At 42.5% G+C, this 10999-nt stretch overlaps 1 protein-coding gene and 1 long non-coding RNA gene across 16 annotated transcripts in view; one reads left to right on the top strand and one right to left on the bottom strand.

The window, feature by feature from the left end:
- Positions 1 to 10999, bottom strand: part of SVIL (supervillin) — a 100786-nt gene that overhangs the window by 72899 nt on the left and 16888 nt on the right. The gene's annotated exons all lie outside the window — the stretch shown is intronic.
- Positions 2000 to 6082, top strand: LOC125321335. Its single transcript, XR_007201516.1, has 3 exons — positions 2000 to 2160; positions 5740 to 5838; positions 5998 to 6082. It is a non-coding gene; the product is annotated as an uncharacterized LOC125321335 (long non-coding RNA).

The raw sequence follows: 10999 nt of genomic DNA on the forward strand, positions 1-10999 counted from the left end.
CTCTGGGCCTGAAGCAGTAACAGAACACGTCACGCGTGAACACGGCCATTTCTGGACTGAGCAAATGGCTGGAAGAGAACGCACCTCCCAGCAATACAGACAATCTAAATCATTAAACAGCTCAAGGACTTTGAGGAGACGTGGCGTTTTACCCAGCAAAACAACACTGGAGAGTGCTTCACACCACAGCTCTCTGTGAAGTAGCTGCAGCTCAGACTGTGAAGGCACAGGGTTAGTCACAGCTCTGTGGATATCCTTCACTGGAGTCATGAAGCAACAGCTTCTCCTTTGCTATTGCAGTGAATGAGAGCTTTGCTGCTGGGGTGACCATGGGCTTACACTGCTGCTGGGAGACTGTAAAACTCCTGTCTTTCAAACAAGCAGCCAGGGTTTCTAGGATGGGTTCCCCATCTTCTGACACTTCTAGTGTCTGCAACCAGCCCGAGGCCGTCTTCTTGCCTGGAGCAGCAAGTGGCCCCATGCAGTTAGGTGACACAAAAAGCCCTGCCACACTATGGAGTTTTCTCCTGGTTGCTCTTGACCACCTCTGCACTGCTACCGCTGCATGCGTGTAAAAGCCCAAAAAGGGAGCAGAGAGAGGCACGCATACCCCAAGGAAGAATTTATAACAAAGTTCTTTGGCTCTTCGTGATAGTCATCTAAGGAAAACAGCAATTTTGTTTACCACTGTGATGTGATATTTCACAGGCCACATCCTATCCCTGCATTCTTACCTTGAAATACAACTTTTTGAAATATAACTAACTTACAAGCCTCAGGCAGACAGCAACATTGCAGACAAGAAACCCACGACCCCAGCTCCCATCCTGTTTATAGCATGTTGCAATGCTTCCTCAGAAAATTAAATATTTATTGAAGGAAATAAAGAAAAAATGTATGCTTTATTCAAAAGCTGACGGTCAAGGTAGGAGAGCTTGACTACAAGTACTGTCACTGCACTATGAAAAAGGCACATGTACCAGGCTCAATTTGCAACCAGCATGGCTAAGCAAAAATTAATGAGGAAAGAAAATCTAACCCAGTGAAGCTGCAGTTCTGGAGTCTGTTCTCTAGAGAGCGGATTTAAATTCATGGCAGCTATGGCATTTTTCTCCTTATTGCTCTCATTCACTCCCTAGGCCCCTGCAAAAATCACCAACATTCTTGGTGAGCAGGGGGGTACCAGGGAGTTAATCACACAGATCTGAAGAGCCTCCCCAGAGCTGTCTGGGAAAGTTTACACAGCATCTGTTTGTCTAAATCTATGGAGATTATACTAAAGGGAAAACGTAAGTACTTTTTTTAAGGCTTCTTCCATGCAAAAGTCAGTTTTAATGAGATGGGTATGAAGCAACCTAGCTTAGTCCTGGTCTGCCCACAGACAGTGGGTGCCAATATTCCCCTTCTGGGAGCAAGATAATTGCTTTAGCCAGTAAAAATCAGTTTTCCAATAAAGGGCATAAAACTGCATAATAAGAGAGGAGAAACAAGTTCCAAAGTCATAATTAATAAATAAATTAGTTCCTCTTAGTCCAGGTATTCCTCTGAAAGCCAGCAGCGCAAGGAACGCAAACGCACTTCCCAGCAAAGGCCCCCACAAAGTGTTTCAGTGCATGGACTTGACAGTGTGAACTGGAGTCCTAAGGTTATAACCGAGCACATTTAAAACACGCCAGGAAGAGAACCAGAGCTACTAACATTTACACTAAAGGATTTCACTTTTTAAAGCCACCTCTAGCATAATTCTTGATATTTGCCAGGCAGAGTGCAGCGTCTCTGACAGCCGGGCTCAGGCAGCAGCAGCTCGCTGTCAGCGCCGCAGTACTGGGTCGTATCTCCCGGGGTCTGCGCTGGATCCCTTCTGGGCTGCGCGTCTCATCCAGCATGTTCCGTCCCCAGACACGGCTCCGCAGCTTGCCTAATAAGGCCAGGCGCGAGTTGACTGGCTGGCTTATAGGTCACCCCGTGTTTACCTTGCGAGCCGGAGGCAGCTGGAGCCTCCAGCCCTCCTCCGCTCCGGGGCACCGCTCTGCCACCCCTGCGCTCGCAGAGCCACGGCGCATCAGCGCTGCTCGGGAGGCTGAGCCCAGCCACCGCTCACAGCTGAGGGGGACACGCTTCGGTTTCACCACAGGCAGCATGAAACTGCAGGGAGTTCAGGTACAGTTTCCACAACAGCACACTGTAGGACCATCAGACTGAAAAAATAATCAGGTTTCTCACTGCATGAATTGCGCGAAAGTAGGGCAGCGGCGCAGGTACGAACAGCCACCTTCACAGCTCCAAGGCAGCAGACAGGTACTTGTCAAACGCCAGAACCAAGGGAACTAGATGAAAGCAGGGTAGAGATACTCATTTGAGCACTACTATTTAATTATTTATTACTCTCGATCAGTTATGGTGAGATTCACTGCAGTTCAGACAGATGGCTTCAAAAGTAATGACTTACCCTCCACAAAAATAGCTATCTGGCCAAATAAAAAAATTCTGCTGCTGCTGCTGCTTCCCTTGTGAGTCAGTCTATTTTCTCCTTTATACGTCTCCTAAAGCAACTTCAAGATGCTAGATTTGGATACTGTCCTATCCTCTTTCTCAGCACAGTCTGTGAGGAAAGCCACGAGACCTCTCTGCGGTTAGAGCTGGCAGACAGCAGCATAGGTCACCTCCTACCACAGCACTGCCACAAGACCCCTGCGAGGGGCCACTCACAGTGGCTTTTTCCTTCAGGTCTGTACAGACAGTGCATTTCCATCCTTCATCAAAACCATCTTGTAAGGTTTGAATACCTACCTAATACTTCCAGAAATAATGATGTATTATCACATGATTCTCTTGAGCACATGGAATAAAACTAAACTATGATTATCACCCCACTGAAGTAATCAAGCTACACAGTTATGTCCTGTTCCTGCTAAGAACCTGAGGTTCACACTATTATAATTAAAACGGATAAAATATATAGCCCATTCTCTCTTAAAATAGTGCATTTTAGAAAAACAGCTGACAGTCTGTAAGCTTAGCCATTATAATTCTGGGCTGAAGCTGTGCCCAGGTGCACACACAGATCTTGGCTCAGAATTGCTGACTTTCTGCTCAAAGTCTATTCTCACCCAAAATACACTTCACTTATACAAAGAAATGGGGCACACACATTCAAAAAAGGGCCAGTCAGACATGATTACACAAAGGTAAGTCCTAAAATAAGCCAGTTCACTTTGTGTCCAATTTGCTTAGATCAGCAGCACGGCATGCTCTTATGAATATCAATAATGAATGCTGGAGGAAACTAAACAATACGCAAGAATGAGAAGAAGTGCTGTGCGTGCATTAGACCTGTTAAGAGTTTTAGGAAGAAGTCAAGATAGCCCTGAACTATGAAAGTCAGTCACATTTCACAGACACTTCATAGACTTCCAGGCTGGGATGAGAGAAAAGCGATTGGACTTGCACTACTTGCTAGAGCAAATGGGTTCACCCATTCGTTTCAAGTCTCTCTGAATACACACTGACAAATCCAAAGTACCGGGGAACACTACTTCTCCTCTAGGTTAAAAGGAGAATCTCAATAATTAGGCACATCCAGAAGAGAACACTGACACCCTCACAGGTTATGGCTTATTTGACCTGTTATTATTTGTGCAGTTAATTTAGGACCGTTTGTGTAACTGCACATGAGCAAAGGCTTTTGAATGCTTTTATGCTTTCACAGTTTTAATTTTAAATGGGAGATAATGTTACAGCTGACTTTTCTCCATTTTAACACTGCTATGTTCCATCTTTGCTCACGGACATTATAAATTCCAAGACAGGCTTCAGGAAAGAAATTTGGAAATACAGCAGTATCTCCTCCCCTGTGCTAAAGATGGGGGGGAAAAGTAGAATTAAAATTTTTCAAAATCTGATTCTGGATATTTTAAATGCAAAAGGATACCTAAGTGGTAGGGAAGGTGACCTCACGAAGTCTGTGACTTCTGACACGTGACTCACCCTCACGAAGAAGCCTGGCTTTTTCACTGCGCAGGACAAAACAGTCACTGTACTCAGCTAAACCTGACTGGTGCAGAGCTATAAAGTTCTCACTGAATTCTTCAAGAACAGGCTAGAAAAGCAATTTCAGCAAAATCTATGCATATCAAAGGTGATGCTGAAAGAACAGAATAATGGCTCACGTAAGACCTCTGCTTAAATCAAGGCTGAAGAATATTTTCCACACTCAGTCCCCCAAAGAGGCCACCTCCTCCAGTGACCTTACAAGAATCAGCTGCCACCCCAGCTCTCGGTCACACGAGAGGAAACACATGCACCATGTAATCACCAGTTATGTGCTGCAGGCACACATTCACTGAGAAGACAGATGGGGTTTCAGTGAGGTAACAGGGAGGTGTTCTTCCCCGGTATACAGATGGTCAGTTCAAACTCAAAAGTAAAACATCGTGACTTTGTCAAAATGAAATGAAGTGAGCACAGAAAACAGCCTACAAATTAAAGAACAGGGGCAGTTGCTTGGGGAGCCAAGAGGTTTGTTATAGTCCAGGTTCCCAGAGCCATTTCATGAGCATACAGGGAACAGCCTCCAAGGCTGGTGCAATATTGATGCCCATGTGATGGCTGGCAAGAAGGGCTCAGCCACACCACAGCTTTTACTGACACATGGGAGGAGTTCAGCTGCATTTGCCCCAAAGTTCATCTTCCCAAGACTACAACCACCGTTCCCAGACTCCTTTTAGCCTCCCAGCTCTCATCCTTGCCAATCCCTCACTTCTGATTTTACTTCTGCTGCTTTTTGCATACTTCCATCTCTGGATGTGTTTAAAAAAAGACTGGACATGGCACTTGGTGCCATAGTCTAGGTTAAGGTGTTAGGACATGGGTTAGACTCGATCTCAGAGGTCTCTTCCAACCTCGTTATTCTGTGATTCCCCCTTCCTTCTGTATCCCATCCTATGGGTAATCCCACTGCATTTCTATTCTTCAGTGTTTCCAAATGTACTTCCACTTCTCCCCTGGCTCTTCTCCAGCTCCCACTGCATATTCTCCCATTAGAGACCCAGTCTCCTCACTGGCTCTCTTAATGCACTTCATTTCATCCCCTGCAGAAACCTGGCCACTTTTTTGAGAAGGGTTTTGTTTTCCTTCTCCAGGAGATTTCAGTAAAGGTCTGTCCAACATAGCACACTTTATTAGGAGAGAACTGATCATGTGAAACTAGTTGAACCAACTGCAGTGCACAAAGCTTAACTTCAGCAGCACACTACAGAGCAGGCCAACAACCAGAAGGTCATAGTGTAAGCATGCTGATACTCTTGCAGGTAAATTCCGTCATCAGTCCACTTGTTTGTCCCATGAATAGCATCAAAGGAATGCTGCGCTGTTTGAAGAGAGGCACTAAGCATGTGTAATGGAAAGAGACAGCCCTTAAAAGAGAGAAAAGACAGGCAGCTTGAACAAATTAAGAGCTGGAAAGAATGGACTCCCTCAAAGTCTTGATGGCCATTGGTTGTTAAAGTAATACACCAGCAGCCAGTTACAGAAAGGGGGTTGGACTAGATTCTTGCAAGGCAAAGAAAAAATACCTTGCCTTGCAAGGTATTTGTCTAAAAGTGAGGCAAAACCACTGCTGAGGAACAGTGCATAATCATCAAAATCACACACACACACACCCACACACGGCACAATGCTTCCAAGCACTGTGGGACACAGCCCTGTGCCAGGTGATGCTATAGAATGATCAATCCCTAGGGCCCTGACGTGTGAAGACAGCCTGATGCTCAGCTGATGTTCAGCGGCCACAGCAGCACAGAGCTCAGGAGGGGCTGCAAAACCCAGCAGGGAAATGGGGTAAGTTCTGCAGTAAGACTGCTCTGTGCCACCCACACTGGTCTCCAAACCCAGGACCTTGCAGTTCTCAGGAGAAATGAGATGTTGCAAGCTTTGGGGAATTTTGGGGTATGGGGACCCTAAGAAGCTTCACTGTTAAATCCCCCATCATCCTCACAGGCACCATAAAGGCTGGACCCAGAGTTTGTGATTCAAGCCATGAAAGGCAGCTGTTCATGAGCTTCAGCACCTTGACAGAGCATGTACTGGGCAGACCCATATGAAATCCATGCACCAAGTTTACTGTTAGCACAGGGTCCTGCCCACGGAGTCTACAGAAAAGTATTCTTATGGCATGAAGACAGTTCTTCCTCCAGCAGGGAGCCTCTGGGAGCCATTTGGGAACTCCATTTCAGCCCACCAGCACTACTGGCATATTTACTACTAAGTTCTAAATCTGCATTCCACACAAAGGATTTTGAAGTCCAAGCAAGATGCTTGTTTTTCTCACTGGCTTTCTATACCTGACCTGATTTTTAAGTGCTAATGGAAAAGATGAATAAAATACAGCAGTGGAAGAGTTAAATAATCCAGCAGCTTCTCTAAATAATTTAATGATTTGTATTGCAGTTGAGCATACACATAGATTGCTTTGACTTAAAAAAATCAAGTTCATAAATAGTCAAGTAAAAAAACAACAACAAAAAAAGGCTCAGTGAAGGCTACATTTTAGGACATTCAGACTATCTTGTAAATATACTGTTTGCCAGTGGCTGTAAGTCAAACTGCAGCAGTATTTCAGACTGCCATGGAAAGTATGCCTGCATTAAAACCCAGCACAAGAAACTTTAAATTCCTGACAGCATGTGGCCATGCATGAGATCACTGTGAAAAGCTGCAATATTTTCTTGAGCTCTTTTATTTTTGTTTCCTGAGAAGTTTGAAGCCATAATCAGCAGCTTATACCCAAAGTCTAGATGTAAAGTCAGCATAGACTGGAGTGAGTCCAGGAGTTGCATTAGATCACAGTATGCAGGAAAAGAACAAAATCCTATCCAAGGAGATCTGGAGCACTAGAATGCTATTTAATGAAGGCTGAACAAAACTAGCTCTAGTGATGACACGATATAGGGATTTCACTTGGAAAGCGTAATTTCATTTTTATAGTCAAATTCTCACTTTCTTGCCTCAAGGGAATGTGTGCATATGTGTGAAAGTATCCTATTAAATAATTTGGCATATGTAAATTCTTCCTTTTTTGAGAGCTTTTTTTGGCTAAATATTATCATTATTTCTTGCAAGTAATTATGAGGAACAGTGTGAGAGCATCCAGTTTCTAGTATTTCAGGGGTCTGTGGGTGTGTAAAACACACCTGCATAGAAACTGGATTTTACAGGGAAAAAAAAAGTTGGTTGGTTGGGATGGGGTTTTTTTAGATTTTTTTTTCATCTATTGACTATAAGAAAATTTTATGTCAGAATAAACACACAACTCACCTATCCAACATTTTGTCTTGCAATCAGGATGCAAAGAAAAGCAGAAGTCAGGCAAGCTGGTAAGCTTGAAAAATTACTTCCAAAAACAGAAAGGCAGGGAGGAGTAAAAGGAGTAAACTGAGGGATGCCAAGGTGAATCAGCTCCAGGAATGCCAGAAACCTACATTTAGTGTGGACCGCTCTCGTGTTTTGTTTCAAAAGTTTTTTTCTGTGCAAGTCATACTGTTAGTTGTATTTCTTTTTCGAATGGGTGAAGCAAACCTCTGAGGGTGTTCCACGATCACTACTTTGTGGAAAATACCTTAACAGGAACACCCAATAGCAAAGATTGTTAAATACTGTAACAAATTTATCCCTCACTACACAAAAATAAAACTGACATTTTATTTCTATTTCCTTATCTACAGGGCTTAAATGCTTCTGTTCACTGGCTCTTTCTTCCTCTTTAATATTCTCTATTGTGTCAAAAATAAACAAGTGTGGGCTTCATACAGAATTTTTCAGTTTTTAAATTTGGAGACTGTAACAGGCCTTTTGCTTCCTTCACTTACACTTACGAAGAGATAGGGGTTGGAAAGAAGATCTCAAACAGATTTGGGGTCCAATTGTATTAGAAGAATATATAGTTAACCCATTTCCATCTACTGAAATTGCTTCAATTAACTTTTTTCCCCTTCCCATTTTTAATCCCATCAAGTGTTATGCCAGCTATTTCTCTCTCTTTCCAAGCACTGTTATTATTAATTAATCAGAATGGAGTCCTAGAAATACTCATTTCAACTTTATGGAGCATGCTGGCTACCTCTGCCATAAATAAAAGCTACTTACAATCTACAAAACCCATATCTGTTAGAACTGAGCCATCACACTCCATTAAGCTCTAGTAGATTACAGTTTTTGGGTAACTTGTTCCACACCACATATCAGTCTAATACTGCTACTCCTTTTTGGTCAAGTATTAAAACAATATATTAGTTTTAGCCTCTGATATTACCTTCCCTGTGAACTTGCTACAGAGAGGCCATACTCAATACCACCAATCCCTCAAGACCAGTCTTAGGGTGATCTGGTGTCCATCTTAGGTTTTCAGGATATTTTTGAGACTCATTAGACAGGTTACTAAAGTGGTAATACTGCTACAGTGGTAGTGGGGGAGGGCATTCACAACTAATTACAGGTAAATTCTTGACAAATTTGAGAGCAAACCACAAAAACCTTAGTTCCATGTGACACAATCACCCCATGAAAGGGATATTTTAACATACTTCATGCCATACCCTACAACATCAAGGATCATAGAAGATGCTGCAATCTCTCCCTCAGTATATCCCACTTGCTGTGTAACTGCTCCCAATATCTGACAACATTTTTCAAATTGTTGGTTCAGCAGGTTGGAGGAAGCTGTCTTCTGGCAGAGAAAGACAAATGCTAGCACAGCTACACCCCTTCCTGGCAAGTAATTTATCTGAATTAAATGAAGCTTTTCTGACCTCCTCCACCTACCCAGGGCTTAGGTTAAATTCCAGGGTTACCTATCCAGCCCCTGCCACACTAACAGGACACAGCTGAGTAAACAGCTCTGCCCTTCTAACATACAGCAGTGGGACTCAGAAAAATGAACCGGCAGCTTCCTGGGACTCCTGACACCACTCCAACAGCATCAATTGTTTTGACCATTATAAGTGATACTGAAAGTCAGTCTTGCATGATAAAGGCAGATACTATAACTTTAAAATACACACAGAGGTTAATTTAGAGGGCATTTGTACAGAGAGCCCATCAAACATAACTAAGAAGTCAGATGAGCAAGCGAAAAGATTGTGACTTCTACTTTAACACATTTAATCTGACATTGATTTAACTACAATATTTATCAATTTAGGATACAGCACTACAGAAAAACATTGAAAAGCTTTTTCTAAAGACTACCAGATAGTTCTCCTCTGCTCTCCACAGTGTACAGTCCAATACATATTGACAGTGAGTGCATCATCAGATCTGTACTGAAACCACATTGATAACACAACCTAACTCAAATCTTAGAAACAGCACATTGCCAACTCTGATAGCAGCACAAGTAAAGCATCTGTTATTGTACAAAGCCTTGAAACCTTTTTTTTTTTTAAAACATTTCAACTCTGAATTTGGCTTCTGCTTGAGGAAAAGAATAGATTTTTAAAAAGCCCACTAGCATTCAGGGCTTCATGTTAGAACAGATTTGATCAGATTTTAGAAGTAAATACTTTGTGCTTAGAAAAAACCCAATAAACAATAGAGGTTTAGTGGTTTGGTTTTTTTCTTTCTGCCATTATCTTTACAAATATGAATTGGGTGTTAAGTAACTTCTTAAGGTAGCAGTGTAGGCTAAGGATGGCAACCAGTTGACACAAAGAATGTCTGAAACTGAATTTGTCTGGTAAGTTCCTTTAGATAAAACCAACTATTTGTCTACAAATGACTGATGTGGCAATCATGTTTCTCAAATATCCTACAAAACCAAAACCTTACAAAGACAGGACAAAGAACTAAAATTTCCTATCCCCAAGATACTGAGAATGGTCATGAGCTCATCAGGTACAGCTTTTATAGCCTCCCCCTGTTTAACAGGTTGCAAAGTCCTTATCTCTTTCTACAGTGTAACAATCATCTCACTCTCCCCCCTCCACTGAAGGAATATCATACCAGCAAGCTCATCTTTGGCAGTTCAATGCAGGTCTGATTAAACAGAGAAGTTTTTCATAACTTCTGTTTAACCTTGAAATCTGCTGCTTCTATTTCAGACCTGATGAAGTGCTGGTGTGCCTGCAAGCTTGGCTCATTTTTTCCCCCCATACCAGCTGGTCTAATAAATTACCTCTTCCTAACAACCTCCTGTTAGCTTAGATCATACATAGCTAAACACTATTATGCCACTTCAAACTTGTATTAAACTATGATAAAGAGTACTGCTGGCTTAAGAAAGAATAAAAAACCAAAGTCACCCAAACTACTACCTTGCCTTACAGGTAGCAATAATTCACCTTCCCCACTCATCACACAGGTGAGGGCTTATATGCAAGGAAAGGATCACTCTTAAATGGTTGCCAGGAACAGGAATATTTTCTGTTTAACCTGCTCTAAATGTATAATAAAATATATAGACTGGACATTTTAATAAGTTTGGGGTGACTCAAGGCCTGATGGTTAGGCTCCCAAACTGCCTGCCAGAGACCGTGAGTGTAAAACATGCAGTTTGTGTGATTTAAATTTTAAAGCAACTTTTTCACCTAATTTGAGAAAGAGAAGGGGATGGGGAAGGAGCAGTTTGTTGCAGATAAATCACCTCATTTCAATCCATGGGTAAAAGGTCCTTTCTTTAAGGCCCGGCAGTTGGAGGCTTAACTCCTGTTTCAGACATGCCTTTATTTGGAAACAATGCGAGAGCAGGCAGGGCAGGGCTTTTTCATAGATGCTGCCTGGCCACATGCAAGCTAACAACAACTTGGCAAAATGAGTGGCAGCTCTGCACAATCAATACAGCCATATGCTCCTTGACCAAAAAAAACAAGCGTGGAGTTTACGGTTTGACAAAGCAAGCAAACAAAAACCCCCTCTGTAATTGCTTATTAATCATTAACAGAAAGAGACGAGGACCAGAGCTCCATATAAATCCTGCAAAGCTTGAGGCTCACACAGCTACACTCCT

Source organism: Corvus hawaiiensis, chromosome 1 (assembly GCF_020740725.1).
Source record: "Corvus hawaiiensis isolate bCorHaw1 chromosome 1, bCorHaw1.pri.cur, whole genome shotgun sequence".
Classification (NCBI taxonomy): Eukaryota; Metazoa; Chordata; class Aves; order Passeriformes; family Corvidae; genus Corvus; species Corvus hawaiiensis.